Below are 11,214 nucleotides of genomic sequence, written 5' to 3'. Positions count from 1 at the left end.
TCCTCAAAGGACTGCATATGTAACCAGCTGCTGAAAAAGCTCGCTCGGCCTCTACGCTTGTTGGTGGTATGGTCATCAAGTAACTATGCGCTATATCTTGAAGCTTGCCTCTTACTCCATTACTTTTATAGGCAGACATTTCCGGCTTCAATAATTTATCAAAGTCTAAAGAATCTAAATTTGGTCTCTCCTTTACATTTTCTGTCCAGCTTTTCTTGTCTTTCTGTGTTTGATTTTCCAATTCTTTTTTCAGCGATAGAATTGTAGGAGTAAGTATTTGGGAACTGTTAATAAAATCTACAGCTTCTTTTTCTTTGAGTTCATTTTCTTCGTCGGATTTTGTAAGTAAACTAGTAGTCCATTTAAATTCTTATTACGACGTTGTGTAAACCTCACACGAAGTGCCGCGGCTAAATCTATGCTCAAAAGTGATGATTGCTTTTGCAATTTATCTAGCATAAATTGAAAAGTTGTTTCCGCCGTGACAAGGTTCGATTCTCTCCTGCATAAAAGTTCGAGACCAAGTTTTAGTGGTGCTAGGCAAATAATTAAGTCATTGATTTGGGACCACTCTTCTAGGGTGAAACGAATTTCTGACCCAATATCAATTAAGGCTTTTTCAATACAATACCAAACACCAATCAGCAGATGGTCGGTCAAAATCATTGTCAAACCATATTCTTTATTTATAACTTCATCATCCTCAGTTTTACCATATTCATCTTCTTCTTTACAATTTTCATATGTAGTAAACGATTCTTCGACTTCTCCGCTGTTTTTCTTGTATAAGATATCAATAACTGCAAGTTGTATTCCATGAGCATAACATAGTTGTTGATAGCAACTAACTTGACGCAATATTCTGCATTACACGATCCATGGATTCGAATCAATCCAAGATTAAAGTGTTTCGCCTCCATATGTAAATTTAAGTTTAAGTATCTCTGACTATTTTGTGATGTCCATTCGTCAAACGTTATTGAAAACTTTTGATTTTGCTTTTTTAGTGATGTGAATTTTTTCATTATATTGACTTTTACAGAATCTGAGAATTTAACTACCATCGATCTTATAGTATTAGGTGAAGTAGGAAGCCGGAAACCACTTTTTGAAAACAAGAACCGTAAATCTGAAGATGTGCAAAAACTATTAAATGTAAAGCCGAACATAGCATGCACTTCGCATTTTCTTTATCACTTTTTTTAAAATATTCCATATAGTTTTAATTTGCGACATGCTTAGTACTTTTGTATTAAAATCTTAATGTAAATAATTTTTAAAAACTTTTTAAAAAGTAGTTTTTAAAAGTATATTTTTTATAATTATGCACGCACGTTTTCAATTTCACGTTTTCAGCATACTCATTAATAAAAATTTGAACATACTCATTAGCGAAAATTTCAACATAATCATTAATTAAACAAAAAAAAATTTGAACGAGTTCGACCAATGTTTTGCTAAATAATTATTTATTTTTGAATGATTTTTTTATATTTATAGCTAAGAAAAATATTTTAATAGCTGAAGATAAATTTTTAAATGGATTTGTTTCGCAAATACATTAAACACTTTTAATTTGATATCTTTTTTGTCTTTTTAGTTTAAAAGAATTGACCTTTTTTGTTTAAAAGCAATAGTTTCAAAATCCCGCCAATCCCGCGGATCCCGCAGTAGTTTTTGCGGGATCTCGCATGCCTTAAATTTATGCGGGATCCCGCGGGATTGCGGGATCCCGCAATGCGGGATTGCAATCCCTAACCGCATGAACCTTTGGAGTGATGCTTCATCTTGTCAGAGAAGTATGCAGTGTGAAATTCATCATGCAGTGTGAAGTTCTTTCTACATAGTCAGGTTTCATTTTGTTTCCAAAGCATCCAGAAACCACAGAATCAAATTTTCGTTGTGTGTCAATTATATCAAAGATGTCGAATAGGCAATCTTGTTCTACTATTCTCTTAAGAAGATCCACATTCTTCAGTATTTTCCTGCATTCATTGGCAGCATACTGCCCACCATGAGAAGGGTGTGGTTTGATATGTAGATCATTTAGTCAAGCTGAGACTTTTGACCAAGACTCCCTTGGAATGTTGTAAAGATGGTTTACAACACCCAGAAGTAAGTGGAGTTCCATTGGTGGAACGACGTCCAAGACAAAATTTCTTACCGCAATGATTTAAATTTATTTTGGAGGTCTTATTTTGTAGTGACCAATGGCTAAGGTGTGAATACCGTCCTCCTCAATGAATCTTTTGTCATCGTTAGCGCTGAGTGCGACTTTGTTGATTTCTTCGGTGTAAATTTCGTGAAGATGGGATCGGATAACGTTCATGGTTGCAAGTTTTTCTTTTTTATTCTTTAAGCAGCCTTTATAATTCTGATGATTAATCTTTTTGTCAACAACGCTCTTTTTAACACCATTACATCTTTTGTGTTCTTCATCTTTTTCTTCTTTAAGAATCTTGTAAGAGTAGAGTTTAGGTCTAAGCCCAACAAATTCTTCAATTTGCTTACCTGCAGTCTCGTCTTTGAACTTTCCGATGACCTTTTTATTTAATCCCACTTTGAACCCAACGTTTTCAATAGCAGGATGGTTTTTAGGAAAATCGCTTGTGTAAAGTTTGCTTTCAACATCATCAGCAATGTCTTCATAGAGCGAGTCTGTGTCAGTCATTAACAATTTTGCTCGATCACCGTATTTAGGCTTCATGTAATCATAGTGGTGTTCAAACATCAAAATTTTGCTGATGTCGAGGATGCACATTCCTAAAAAAACAGGTTTGTTGTAAACCAACTTTTTTCTCTTCATGTGAACAGCAATCAAGTTTTCATCAAAAATGGTGAAGCTTTCGAATTGAGGTTTTTTGGATAATTTTAGAGCTTCTTTTTTTGTAGAAATGAGTTTAATATCCACATGATTTTCGATGTTTTCCATAGTTTTTCCAAATACGGAGTTGTTCATGAGTTTGAAAAATTCCTTATCAGATTCACAGGTAGCTTTTGCTCTTTTTTTGGTGTTGAAATCGATGTATGGTTTCATCCAAGGTTCTTCTCTAAAGGTGAAACCTCGATAAATTTTGGTGATGACTAATCCCATTCGTTCATAGAGTTTTAAGTTTTCATGATAGACGACGTATTCCTTTTTTGGGTTTAAATTGGGAACCAGCTTTTCTACTTTCCCAATGAGTATTTTTTCAGGGGCTAAAGGGTAATCGTTGTGTTTGTCGTGAAGGTGATCTGGGTAATCTAAATCGACTTTAAGAATGCATGGCATGGATTTCCAATGGGCGAGTTCGTCTTCAGTCATCCATCTGAATCCTCCAACGGAAAGAGGTTTGCTCATTGCCCATCCATACAAATTGTTAGCGTCCTGGTATTGGATAAAATTTGACGGTTGTGAAGGATCGTATTTGTCCATGTATTTGTTATTGGCAGTTCCATGTCGGTTAGAGATCATGCTAATTCCGTCAAGCGAAGCATATCAGGATCGTTAAAAAGTTCTATTTTAGCTTTAGTCTTTTTATAACAAGCCTCCATACCGAGTCCAGGGCAGGTGTAATACCAGGCGGGATCTTGACCGTAATATTTAATCCAACTCTTTTATTCTTTCCGTAAGCTTTTTTCTTCCCTCTGCCAACTCTTTTCCTCTTTCCGTCAACTCTCTTCTTTCTTCCAACTCTCTTTTTCTTTCCTCACATGTCAACTTTTTTCTTCTTTCTGCCAGTTTTCTTTTATGCTCTGCCTTCTCTATTTTTAGATTTTCTTGAAAGTTTCTTTCATGCTCGTCAAATTTTTCTTAAATTCTCTTCAAAATCTTCTCCTAATCATTTTTTCCAACCATCACCCTTTATTTCAAACACTGTCCACGGGAATCTTCTTTTCTTTTCCTTTACCAACTCTCTTCCTCTTTCTGCCAACTCTTCCCTTTCCTTTACCAACTTTCTCCTTTCCTCCTTAAACTTCCTAATTATTTCAACCATCTTTTTTATTTCCGTTGGAATTTATTTAACTCAAATTCATTTTTTTTACTTTAAACAAATTTTTCAATTCTTAAAAAAGAATTAAAAATCTCGTTACAAATTATTCTGCTCTATAAAAGTGAAAAAAGAAAACCACAATTTATTTGCCTCCTCTGTCATTTCTTTTATTTGAGCAAACAGCTCTTTTTGCCTTTCAGCCAACTTTTTAAACTCATTATTCAGCTATTTTACTTTTTTAAAAAGATATTTCTTTTCAGCTTTCATTTCATCACTAATCGATATTTTTCTTTTATCCATCACCTGTTTTCTTTTATGAGTTACTTTTTTTATCTCCTCTGGTGAATTTACTTTTTTCATCATCTCAGACAACTCAAGATCTTCTAAAATATCATTTTTTTTCTTCATCCCACGTTTTGAATTTGAAAAGGAATTTTACTTTTCTTTCCTCTGTCAATTTTTTTCTTATTTGAGTCAGCTTTTTTATATCCTTTTTCAACAGCTCTATCTCTAGTTAAGACGCTTGGGCATTTTTTTGCTCAGCCTGACAGAATACAACAAAATATGGCCAAGGGATCCAAGAGGAGTCGGTGAAAGCCTCGAATTTGGCCACATTTGGCCAAAATTTCGACGTTTTGTATGGAAATTGAGCCAAAAACGGGGTTTTGTCGTTAAATCCGGTAGCTGCAAGCCTCTCTGTTGATTGTGTTTGTCATTTTCGTACTCAGCCTGACAGGATACAACAAAATAAGGCCAAGGGATCCAAGAGGAGTCGGTGAAAGCCTCGAATTTGGCCACATTTGGCCCAAATTTCGACTTATTGTATGGAAATTGAGCCAAAAACAGAGTTCTTTGTCGCCAAATAAGGTACATACCAGCAACTCTGTTGATTGTCTTTGTCATTTTCGTGCTCAGCCTGATAGGTTACAACAGAAAATGTCCAAAGGCTCCGAGAAATCTCGGTGAAAGGCTCCAATTTGACGAAATAATCACAGAATTGACATTACAAGCAAATTCTAAGCATTTCTGTGCATTTGTCGCAAAATTCGGTACTTACCACTGAATTGGTTGATGCCCTTGGGCATTTTTTTGCTCAGCCTGACAGGATACAACAAAATATGGCCAAGGGATCCAAGAGGAGTCGGTGAAAGCCTCGAATTTGGCCACATTTGGCCCAAATTTCGACGTTTTGTATGGAAATTGAGCCAAAAACGGGGTTTTGTCGTTAAATCCGGTACTTGCAAGCCTCTCTGTTGATTGTCTTTGTCATTTTCGTGCTCAGCCTGACAGGATACAAAAAAATAAGGCCAAGGGATCCAAGAGGAGTCGGTGAAAGCCTCGAATTTGGCCACATTTGGCCCAAATTTCGACTTTTTGTATGGAAATTGAGCCAAAAACGGGGTTTTGTCGCCAAATCCGGTACTTACCAGCCTCTCTGTTGATTGTCTTTGTCATTTTCGTGCTCAGCCTGATAGGTTACAACAGAAAATGTCCAAAGGCTCCGAGAAATCTCGGTGAAAGGCTCCAATTTGACGAAATAATCACAGAATTGACATTACAAGCAAATTCTAAGCATTTCTGTGCATTTGTCGCAAAATTCGGTACTTACCACTGAATTGGTTGATGCCCTTGGGCATTATTTTGCTCAGCCTGACAGGATACAACAAAATATGGCCAAGGGATCCAAGAGGAGTCGGTGAAAGCCTCGAATTTGGCCACATTTGGCCCAAATTTCGACGTTTTGTATGGAAATTGAGCCATAAACGGGGTTTTGTCGTTAAATCCGGTACTTGCAAGCCTCTCTGTTGATTGTCTTTGTCGTTTTCGTGCTCAGCCTGACAGGATACAACAAAATAAGGCCAAGGGATCCAAGAGGAGTCGGTGAAAGCCTCGAATTTGGCCACATTTGGCCCAAATTTCGACTTTTTGTATGGAAATTGAGCCAAAAACGGGGTTTTGTCGCCAAATCCGGTACTTACCAGCCTCTCTGTTGATTGTCTTTGTCATTTTCGTGCTCAGCCTGATAGGTTACAACAGAAAATGTCCAAAGGCTCCGAGAAATCTCGGTGAAAGGCTCCAATTTGACGAAATAATCACAGAATTGACATTACAAGCAAATTCTAAGCATTTCTGTGCATTTGTCGCAAAATTCGGTACTTACCACTAAATTGGTTAATGCCCTTGGGCATTTTTTTGCTCAGCCTGACAGGATACAACAAAATATGGCCAAGGGATCCAAGAGGAGTCGGTGAAAGCCTCGAATTTGGCCACATTTGGCCCAAATTTCGACGTTTTGTATGGAAATTGAGCCAAAAACGGGGTTTTGTCGTTAAATCCGGTACTTGCAAGCCTCTCTGTTGATTGTCTTTGTCATTTTCGTGCTCAGCCTGACAGGATACAACAAAATAAGGCCAAGGGATCCAAGAGGAGTCGGTGAAAGCCTCGAATTTGGCCACATTTGGCCCAAATTTCGACTTTTTGTATGGAAATTGAGCCAAAAACGGGGTTTTGTCGCCAAATCCGGTACTTACCAGCCTCTCTGTTGATTGTCTTTGTCATTTTCGTGCTCAGCCTGATAGGTTACAACAGAAAATGTCCAAAGGCTCCGAGAAATCTCGGTGAAAGGCTCCAATTTGACGAAATAATCACAGAATTGACATTACAAGCAAATTCTAAGCATTTCTGTGCATTTGTCGCAAAATTCGGTACTTACCACTGAATTGGTTGATGCCCTTGGGCATTTTTTTGCTCAGCCTGACAGGATACAACAAAATATGGCCAAGGGATCCAAGAGGAGTCGGTGAAAGCCTCGAATTTGGCCACATTTGGCCCAAATTTCGACGTTTTGTATGGAAATTGAGCCAAAAACGGGGTTTTGTCGTTAAATCCGGTACTTGCAAGCCTCTCTGTTGATTGTCTTTGTCATTTTCGTGCTCAGCCTGACAGGATACAACAAAATAAGGCCAAGGGATCCAAGAGGAGTCGGTGAAAGCCTCGAATTTGGCCACATTTGGCCCAAATTTCGACTTTTTGTATGGAAATTGAGCCAAAAACGGGGTTTTGTCGCCAAATCCGGTACTTACCAGCCTCTCTGTTGATTGTCTTTGTCATTTTCGTGCTCAGCCTGATAGGTTACAACAGAAAATGTCCAAAGGCTCCGAGAAATCTCGGTGAAAGGCTCCAATTTGACGAAATAATCACAGAATTGACATTACAAGCAAATTCTAAGCATTTCTGTGCATTTGTCGCAAAATTCGGTACTTACCACTGAATTGGTTGATGCCCTTGGGCATTTTTTTGCTCAGCCTGACAGGATACAACAAAATATGGCCAAGGGATCCAAGAGGAGTCGGTGAAAGCCTCGAATTTGGCCACATTTGGCCCAAATTTCGACGTTTTGTATGGAAATTGAGCCAAAAACGGGGTTTTGTCGTTAAATCCGGTACTTGCAAGCCTCTCTGTTGATTGTCTTTGTCATTTTCGTGCTCAGCCTGACAGGATACAACAAAATAAGGCCAAGGGATCCAAGAGGAGTCGGTGAAAGCCTCGAATTTGGCCACATTTGGCCCAAATTTCGACTTTTTGTATGGAAATTGAGCCAAAAACGGGGTTTTGTCGCCAAATCCGGTACTTACCAGCCTCTCTGTTGATTGTCTTTGTCATTTTCGTGCTCAGCCTGATAGGTTACAACAGAAAATGTCCAAAGGCTCCGAGAAATCTCGGTGAAAGGCTCCAATTTGACGAAATAATCACAGAATTGACATTACAAGCAAATTCTAAGCATTTCTGTGCATTTGTCGCAAAATTCGGTACTTACCACTGAATTGGTTGATGCCCTTGGGCATTATTTTGCTCAGCCTGACAGGATACAACAAAATATGGCCAAGGGATCCAAGAGGAGTCGGTGAAAGCCTCGAATTTGGCCACATTTGGCCCAAATTTCGACGTTTTGTATGGAAATTGAGCCATAAACGGGGTTTTGTCGTTAAATCCGGTACTTGCAAGCCTCTCTGTTGATTGTCTTTGTCGTTTTCGTGCTCAGCCTGACAGGATACAACAAAATAAGGCCAAGGGATCCAAGAGGAGTCGGTGAAAGCCTCGAATTTGGCCACATTTGGCCCAAATTTCGACTTTTTGTATGGAAATTGAGCCAAAAACGGGGTTTTGTCGCCAAATCCGGTACTTACCAGCCTCTCTGTTGATTGTCTTTGTCATTTTCGTGCTCAGCCTGATAGGTTACAACAGAAAATGTCCAAAGGCTCCGAGAAATCTCGGTGAAAGGCTCCAATTTGACGAAATAATCACAGAATTGACATTACAAGCAAATTCTAAGCATTTCTGTGCATTTGTCGCAAAATTCGGTACTTACCACTAAATTGGTTAATGCCCTTGGGCATTTTTTTGCTCAGCCTGACAGGATACAACAAAATATGGCCAAGGGATCCAAGAGGAGTCGGTGAAAGCCTCGAATTTGGCCACATTTGGCCCAAATTTCGACGTTTTGTATGGAAATTGAGCCAAAAACGGGGTTTTGTCGTTAAATCCGGTACTTGCAAGCCTCTCTGTTGATTGTCTTTGTCATTTTCGTGCTCAGCCTGACAGGATACAACAAAATAAGGCCAAGGGATCCAAGAGGAGTCGGTGAAAGCCTCGAATTTGGCCACATTTGGCCCAAATTTCGACTTTTTGTATGGAAATTGAGCCAAAAACGGGGTTTTGTCGCCAAATCCGGTACTTACCAGCCTCTCTGTTGATTGTCTTTGTCATTTTCGTGCTCAGCCTGATAGGTTACAACAGAAAATGTCCAAAGGCTCCGAGAAATCTCGGTGAAAGGCTCCAATTTGACGAAATAATCACAGAATTGACATTACAAGCAAATTCTAAGCATTTCTGTGCATTTGTCGCAAAATTCGGTACTTACCACTGAATTGGTTGATGCCCTTGGGCATTTTTTTGCTCAGCCTGACAGGATACAACAAAATATGGCCAAGGGATCCAAGAGGAGTCGGTGAAAGCCTCGAATTTGGCCACATTTGGCCCAAATTTCGACGTTTTGTATGGAAATTGAGCCAAAAACGGGGTTTTGTCGTTAAATCCGGTACTTGCAAGCCTCTCTGTTGATTGTCTTTGTCATTTTCGTGCTCAGCCTGACAGGATACAACAAAATAAGGCCAAGGGATCCAAGAGGAGTCGGTGAAAGCCTCGAATTTGGCCACATTTGGCCCAAATTTCGACTTTTTGTATGGAAATTGAGCCAAAAACGGGGTTTTGTCGCCAAATCCGGTACTTACCAGCCTCTCTGTTGATTGTCTTTGTCATTTTCGTGCTCAGCCTGATAGGTTACAACAGAAAATGTCCAAAGGCTCCGAGAAATCTCGGTGAAAGGCTCCAATTTGACGAAATAATCACAGAATTGACATTACAAGCAAATTCTAAGCATTTCTGTGCATTTGTCGCAAAATTCGGTACTTACCACTGAATTGGTTGATGCCCTTGGGCATTTTTTTGCTCAGCCTGACAGGATACAACAAAATATGGCCAAGGGATCCAAGAGGAGTCGGTGAAAGCCTCGAATTTGGCCACATTTGGCCCAAATTTCGACGTTTTGTATGGAAATTGAGCCAAAAACGGGGTTTTGTCGTTAAATCCGGTACTTGCAAGCCTCTCTGTTGATTGTCTTTGTCATTTTCGTGCTCAGCCTGACAGGATACAACAAAATAAGGCCAAGGGATCCAAGAGGAGTCGGTGAAAGCCTCGAATTTGGCCACATTTGGCCCAAATTTCGACTTTTTGTATGGAAATTGAGCCAAAAACGGGGTTTTGTCGCCAAATCCGGTACTTACCAGCCTCTCTGTTGATTGTCTTTGTCATTTTCGTGCTCAGCCTGATAGGTTACAACAGAAAATGTCCAAAGGCTCCGAGAAATCTCGGTGAAAGGCTCCAATTTGACGAAATAATCACAGAATTGACATTACAAGCAAATTCTAAGCATTTCTGTGCATTTGTCGCAAAATTCGGTACTTACCACTGAATTGGTTGATGCCCTTGGGCATTATTTTGCTCAGCCTGACAGGATACAACAAAATATGGCCAAGGGATCCAAGAGGAGTCGGTGAAAGCCTCGAATTTGGCCACATTTGGCCCAAATTTCGACGTTTTGTATGGAAATTGAGCCATAAACGGGGTTTTGTCGTTAAATCCGGTACTTGCAAGCCTCTCTGTTGATTGTCTTTGTCGTTTTCGTGCTCAGCCTGACAGGATACAACAAAATAAGGCCAAGGGATCCAAGAGGAGTCGGTGAAAGCCTCGAATTTGGCCACATTTGGCCCAAATTTCGACTTTTTGTATGGAAATTGAGCCAAAAACGGGGTTTTGTCGCCAAATCCGGTACTTACCAGCCTCTCTGTTGATTGTCTTTGTCATTTTCGTGCTCAGCCTGATAGGTTACAACAGAAAATGTCCAAAGGCTCCGAGAAATCTCGGTGAAAGGCTCCAATTTGACGAAATAATCACAGAATTGACATTACAAGCAAATTCTAAGCATTTCTGTGCATTTGTCGCAAAATTCGGTACTTACCACTAAATTGGTTAATGCCCTTGGGCATTTTTTTGCTCAGCCTGACAGGATACAACAAAATATGGCCAAGGGATCCAAGAGGAGTCGGTGAAAGCCTCGAATTTGGCCACATTTGGCCCAAATTTCGACGTTTTGTATGGAAATTGAGCCAAAAACGGGGTTTTGTCGTTAAATCCGGTACTTGCAAGCCTCTCTGTTGATTGTCTTTGTCATTTTCGTGCTCAGCCTGACAGGATACAACAAAATAAGGCCAAGGGATCCAAGAGGAGTCGGTGAAAGCCTCGAATTTGGCCACATTTGGCCCAAATTTCGACTTTTTGTATGGAAATTGAGCCAAAAACGGGGTTTTGTCGCCAAATCCGGTACTTACCAGCCTCTCTGTTGATTGTCTTTGTCATTTTCGTGCTCAGCCTGATAGGTTACAACAGAAAATGTCCAAAGGCTCCGAGAAATCTCGGTGAAAGGCTCCAATTTGACGAAATAATCACAGAATTGACATTACAAGCAAATTCTAAGCATTTCTGTGCATTTGTCGCAAAATTCGGTACTTACCACTGAATTGGTTGATGCCCTTGGGCATTTTTTTGCTCAGCCTGACAGGATACAACAAAATATGGCCAAGGGATCCAAGAGGAGTCGGTGAAAGCCTCGAATTTGGCCACA

Source organism: Hydra viridissima, unplaced genomic scaffold (genome assembly GCF_058129835.1).
Source record: "Hydra viridissima isolate aposymbiotic clone 2 unplaced genomic scaffold, HvirCarnegie_v1 scaffold_1, whole genome shotgun sequence".
Classification (NCBI taxonomy): domain Eukaryota; kingdom Metazoa; phylum Cnidaria; class Hydrozoa; order Anthoathecata; family Hydridae; genus Hydra; species Hydra viridissima.
This window is presented reverse-complemented; position numbering follows the sequence as displayed.